We start from the raw sequence: 6,821 nt of genomic DNA, 5'->3' as shown, positions 1-6,821 counted from the left end.
TATTACTTTTACTTTAGACAAAGACATTAGTTCTGATATGGTGAAATCTGTGTGTTGCTCATTGCTCTGATTTTTTATAAATATTTTTAAATCGTCCTGGTCCAAAACTGTTGGATTTACAATATTTATTTTAGCAAAAGTTACGGATAAAATTATATTTTGTAGTTCCATAACTATCATCCGATTTCTGGCCATTAAAATTTCAAATAGATTTACGGTATCAATTTGTTCCTTTCTACGAGTCCTTAGAATCGTGTTTACAGCGTTTGTTAATTTCTCGATTTCAATTTGTATTTTTGTATTTATTTCTATCTGTCTATTGTTGGAGTCTACAAGTTGTTTTTCGATTAATTTTGCTTCTTCCCAATCATCTGCATCTGGTGTACCCGCAATGACCTTAAGTGCTTTGCCTATCAAATTAATGCTTCTTGCATGCCGATGATGTATGGTGAGGGTTGTTAAAAGAGTATCAATATGCAATAAATCGGATTCTAATATCTTTTTTACATGAGTCTGAGGAAATATGCTAATTGCATTTTTAGTTTCACGTTGTATCTCAAAGTACGTTGTTAAGTTAGTTGTATGCCTTAGATACCCATAGTCATTCCAAACGATGGCTTTCCCATCCAAAATTGGGACATAATCGGAGTGTGAATAGTCAATAATCTTTGCACGAGTCAACGTTAGTATGAAAAGAAATTGTAGTAACAGCCTAGGTAAAAAACAAAAGCAGAAAAAAACATTTTATCAATATAAACTAAAATTTATCTGAGGTTGTCCTTATGGACCACCCTCCCCTTTATTAGGACAGTTGTCCCCAAATCTGCTTCGACAGTAGCTTCTTCATAAAGTGGTGTCATTTTATTTCCAAGTCTACGATTATTCCTAACAAAGACTTTATCCCCCACATTGTAAACTTTGTCATGACGACTTTTATTAAAGTAATGTAACTGCCTGTTTTGCGCGTTAGAGATTCGCTCTTTAATCTTTTGTTTTACCTCAGAGGGTGCAGAATGTATCGTATCAATAGGTCTTTCATTCGTGACAGAATGAATTGTTCGGTTGTATTCTATAGTTGATTGTAAGATGAGTTCGACGGTATCCTCGATCTTCCTTTCTATTTTCAAGCATCTTGCGATTTCGGCAAGAGTGCTATGAAATCTCTCTACCTGCCCATTTGAGGTGCTGTGTAGAGGAGGTGAATTGACAATATCTACATTAAACCTGTTTTTCAGAATTGATCTGATAGTCTCAGAGTTAAAGGACCTCTCATTATCACAGTAGACAACTTTGGTATTTGGAAAAATATTCATTAATTGGAGAATTGGTTCTTTTACGTCTAGAATCGTTCTGGACGCTATTGGCTGTACCACAGCGAATTTTGAGAATTTATCCACACAAGTTAAGAAATGGTTTTTATCAGTTGAATAAATATCAATATGTAGAATTTCACCGGAATAAGAAGGAACCTTTGTTTCTCCTATAACGTGTTTTTCTGGATGCCGATTGTATTTTGCTTTTGAACATGTCTTGCAGTTGGCAACAACCTCATTCGCTATTTTCACCATTTTGGGGAAATAGTAGTCTGAAAGGATTTGCTTAACATTCTCTTGGGCTGCCCGATGAGCTCTATTGTGTTCACTTACGACAATTTCTCTCTGGTCGCATTGGTTGAAAATGTCAGAGACAAATTTACTACAAAATCGGAACTTCGTTGAAGGGAACATTCTAATCAAATCGTGTTGAATGTGGGCCAACACAGGTAGGCCGCAATGAATAGCATTGACAACTTCAGTGTTGACTGCATCAACAATTTTGGCCAATATTTCGTTTTTATCTCTATATTGTACAATATGTCTCGTTTTGTTTCCGAAAAGTATAAAATTTCGAGTGGTGGGAAATTCCGACTCTTCCAGAATGATTTGGTTGCGAAAACAATTGACCGGTTTGTCTGAGCTTTCCATAGTGTAAGTGAATGACTCTTCACTATGGACTGTTGCCATGTCTGACGAATTATCGTTCTCCAACGCATGGACAAGTTGCCTTGATAGCGCATCTGCAACTTGATTTTCTTTTCCTGACTTATAATACAAGTTTGCATTATGTTCATCGATGAAAGCTTTCCAGCGCTTAATTTTTGCATTCGGATTACGATCCGAAACTGCATATGTCAAAGGTTGATGGTCAGTGAAGATGTTAAGAGTCTTCACACCATAGAGGTAATGTCTTAATGTTTTAAGAGCCCAGACTATTCCTAAAAGCTCCCTTTCGTTTGTTGCGAAATGCAACTCTTTATCCGACAATGCTCTAGAAATCATAGTGATTGGTCTTCCCTCTTGGGATAGGACAGCACCTAAACCATGTGCTGATGCATCAGTGGTAAGGTCGAACGGTTTTTTATAGTCAGGGTACATCAACATGACGTCCTCCGAAGATAGAATATTTTTCAGTTTGTGAAATGCATCCAGTTGGAAGGCGTTAAGATTGACTACAACCTTTTTGGATTTGGTTGCAGGAATTTTACCGTTTTCTCCTTTTAAAATATCAGTTAAAGGTTTTGCAATTTTGGCAAAGTCCTTGATAAAACATCTGTAATAATTTGCTAACCCAAGAAACGATCTTAGTGCGAACAACGTCGTTGGTTCTGGGAAATTTTGTATTGCACTTATCTTTGATGGTGCGGTTTTTATACCTTCTTTGGATACGACAAAGCCAAGGTATTCAACTTCAGATTTAAAAAAATTTGATTTTTCGACAGAGACTCTCATGTTTGCATCGAGCAGTTTCCTAAGAACACAGTCGATATGTTTTACATGATCCTCTTTGGTTTCTGAAAAAACAATAACGTCATCAACATAAACGTAACATGTTTTGCCTATTTCATCTCTTAGTATGTCATCTATCGCTCTTTGAAACATACTAGGAGCATTCTTTAGTCCAAATGGGAGACGGCAAAACTCGTACTTTCCGTTATTTACAGAAAATGCCGTTTTTTCCCTATCTCTTTCCGCGAGTTCAATTTGATGAAACCCGGATTTCAGATCTAAAGTGGTAAAGTACTTTGCTTTACCTAAATTTGATAATATCATTGTTACGTTCGGAACGGGATACTTATCACTAATTGTTTTGGCATTAAGCTTCCGAAAATCTATAACGAGACGTTTGTTTCGGTTGCCTAGATTATCGACACCTTTTTTGTCGACTACCCATACTGGGCTATTAAATGGTGACCTTGAAGGTCGAATTATACCATCTGCCAACAATTTTTTTATTTCTGAATTTACGAATTCAGATACACCCATTGGGTATGGATATAGTTTAGAATAAATAGGTTCTTCGTTCTCCATGTTAATGGTAGCAACGATATTTGTATTATAAGATAGTGCTTCTTTAGGATCAGCAAAAACCTTTATTCGTTTTTTTAACATTTTCTGAAAATCCGCCCTAATTGCGAAAGGCACATCAATTTTATCGACGTCTATAAAATTAACATCTTTACATTCAAAAAATTCAATTAGTTCAGAGCCAGAATTATGTAGGATAAATCCTTTTTTTAAATCAATGTTTGCATTGATTTTCTTTAATAGGTCTGAGCCCACAATTCCATCAAATGTTGTTAGAGTTGGCAAAATGAAGAATGTAGAGTTCATGCCGAATAAATTTACAAAACATTTTTGTTTAATAGGAGTTTGTCCGTTGACAGAGTGAACTGAAAAAGGAGTACTTACGGGAATTATATGCTTCAGTTCATTGAGAGGTTTTATATAATTTTTTGAAGCACCAGTGTCAATTAAAAGGCGTATTGGTTTCCCTGCTATCGTCCGCCTTATGAACGGTAGTAGGGACCTGCCTCTAAAAAATTTACATAGTCACGGTCTTCATTTATTTCATCGTTTATGTCTCCACATTCGGATTGAGCTATGTCACAATAGTGTCCCGCCTGCTCTTCTCCTGAATGGGATTCTGGAATCATATTATTCACTTTTTGAAATTTTGGGCCCGTACTTCGGCCAGACCCAGCTTGACGCTTAAATGGTTGTCTGTGAGAAGTTTTACCGTTACCATAATTGGTCGGTTGTCTGAATTTAGACGAAGTTGGGTCCAAGTCCATGTCCTCTATTTGATCTCTAGCCTGTAAATTAGCATCACCACCATTTTCGTAATGTGGATTTTTCTGTTTATGATAGTTTTGTTGTTTATAGTTCCAACCACTATCAGACGGTTTTCTTGGCTGAATTTTTTTTGAGGTTTCAGACCTTAACTTTTTTTCATCATTCCTATTCGCAAACGATGTGGCAAAGACGTATCTTTCGTGATTCGCCTCTACCTCCTGCGCTAAGGCTAGAGCTGACGGAAGATCAGCAGCGCGGGCTGAGAAAAGCACATCGCAGAGAGGTTTCCTCAATCCGGAAACAAATACTCTGAGTGCATCCTGTCTATATTTGTTATTCATGGCCAAAGCGAGAGTTTTGTCGTAACTCATAATTGTTTTATTGGTTAATAACGACAGTTTCTTCTCTACTTCGTCATAAAATTGAATCACTGACTGTTCGCCTTGTCTGAGGGTACTTAGTTCTTGTTCGATTAGATGAATTGGTTTTTTATCTGAATATGTAAAATCTAATCTAGCTATGATCGCTTTAAAATTTAGCACAGTGTTGAATGACGCTAATACAGCATCTGCTGACCCCCTAATTTTGTTCCTAATAATGCAGACCGCTTGGTAGTGTTTTGAACTACCATCGTATTTTTCGAAGACTTTATACGCGTTATGTGCCGCTTGTCTCCACGAAACATAGTTTTCGATTTTCCCGTCAAATTCGGGCAAAGATTTGATAATATCAAGTGATTCATCACACGTTATTGATGAATAAATTTTTACGTCTTCGTATGGTTTCACATCTGTTTTCCCTACTGAAATGGACGATAATTTTTTTGTTAACTCGTCGACTTTTTTGTCGACTTCTGTTTTATATGCCAGAATCGCTGTACGTACAGCGGATTCTATTAATGCAGTCATTTCTTCACTGTTCATATTGTCTTTTCAAACAAAAAATTGTTACGACTATAACAAGATTTAAATCACTGTGTTTGTTTTTTTTTTTTTTGGCACAAAGATAAAAATTTTTTAAACACGCACTACACTTTGTTTTTTCTTAAATATTAAGTTCTTAATTCACCAGTTTTGGACACAATTTTGAAATTCAATGAGTGACACACTTACATGACTTTATGTTGTTTAAAAAGAGTAAATCCTTATATTTTTCAGCAAGTTTTAAGCGGGGTCTCTTAATCCAGCAAGTTTTAAGTAAGGCTTCCTTCCAGTAAATATTACTTTCAGTAAGTATTACGTTATTTAAAAAGAGTAGATCCTTAGATTTTTCAGCAAATTTTAAGCGAGGCCTCTTAATCCAGCAAGTTTTAAGTAAAGCTTCCTTTTTCAGCAAAATTTAAATTTAAGATGATAGATCTCTTTTTTTAGATCTTTATATTCGTAGGACTGATTTAAACTGATAGATCTCTTTTTTTAGATCTTTATATCTGTAGGGTTGAACCCGGTTGGGCGCCAGTTAACAATAAAAGACTTCTTCGTCTTTTGGTGAGCTTAAATAAACTGTTTCTTTATTGAAATCCAAAAACTTATTCTACTTAAACTACTTAAGTTATAAAAGACAAAAAGTGCTGACACCATGATCACGCCACTAGACGTAACACGACTCCATCAATGTAGCCTAGCAAGAACACAACACAGCCAAGCAAGCAACAATGTTGTTTGTTAGTTCGGCAGGGATGTGCTAACTTACATAATCGTCCATCTGAACAAGCGCATTTTTGGCTTAACGGGTTTGTTAATAAGCAAATTTGCCGCATATGGAGTGAGACCAACCCACAAGAGACCCTACAGACTCCTTTACATCCAGAAAAATTCACCGTATGGTGCGGTTTTCACGCTGGTGGCATCATCGGACCTTATTTCTTCAAAAATGAGGCCGGAGCTCGCGTTACGGTCAATGGAGATCGTTACCGCACCATGATGAATGATTTTTTGTTTGAAAATATGGATGACATTGATCCGGAGGAGATGTGGTTTCAACAGGATGGCGCTACGTGCCATACGGCAAACGCAACCATCGACTTATTCGAGAAGTGTACCTGTCAATTGGCCTCCAAGGTCGTGCGATTTGACACCTCTCGATTATTTCCTGTGGGGCTACGTGAAGTCACTGGTTTATGCTGATAAACAGCAACAATTGATGCCTTGGAGGCCAGCATTGTTCGTGTTATTCGTGATATACGGCCAGCAGTGCTCGAAAAAGTGGCCAAAAATTGGACGTCCAGAATGCACTTCGTCAAGAACAGCCGCGGTGCCCATATGCCCGAAATCATTTTCAAATGTTAATGTCAAGTACTGATCTTTCGAATAAAAAAAATTTTGATTACAATTTAATTTTTTGTGTTAATTTTTACAATTTCAAGTTCTATCGGGCTTAAAAAAACACCCTATATAAGAGGATCTTGTTGTCATGTACGATAAGAAGACCTGTTGTTCTTTTTTAAAAAGACCTTGGTGTCTTTTATAAGGAAACCTTTTGGCATTCTATAAGAAGGCTTGTGATCTGATTTTGGTCATATTTGATGATTTCGTTCTATTCAATTTGAGGTGGTCATTTGGAACATTTTTAATTAGACGCATCGATACATTTTAAATTATTCTGGGTTTGATTCGGTGGTATACTCCTTGTTAATACTCCAGTATATCGACTGCTTCCAAATAGTTATAATATACACTTAGCGCTTCATATGTAACCTTTGTCGCTTTT

General features: G+C 36.5%; 1 long non-coding RNA gene across 1 annotated transcript; it reads right to left on the bottom strand.

Annotated features, from left to right (window-relative positions):
• Positions 1-293: 293 nt before the first annotated feature.
• Positions 294-5,474, bottom strand: LOC141390407 (uncharacterized). The gene is made up of 2 exons (XR_012409336.1): positions 5,225-5,474; positions 294-712 (listed from the first exon to the last, which is right to left on the bottom strand). It is a non-coding gene; the product is annotated as an uncharacterized lncRNA (long non-coding RNA).
• Between the last annotated feature and the right edge of the window lie 1,347 nt (positions 5,475-6,821).

This window comes from Musca autumnalis, unplaced genomic scaffold (assembly GCF_047663935.1).
Source record: "Musca autumnalis isolate F117 unplaced genomic scaffold, ASM4766393v1 scaffold_1, whole genome shotgun sequence".
Lineage (NCBI taxonomy): Eukaryota > Metazoa > Arthropoda > Insecta > Diptera > Muscidae > Musca > Musca autumnalis.
This window is presented reverse-complemented; position numbering and strand designations above follow the sequence as displayed.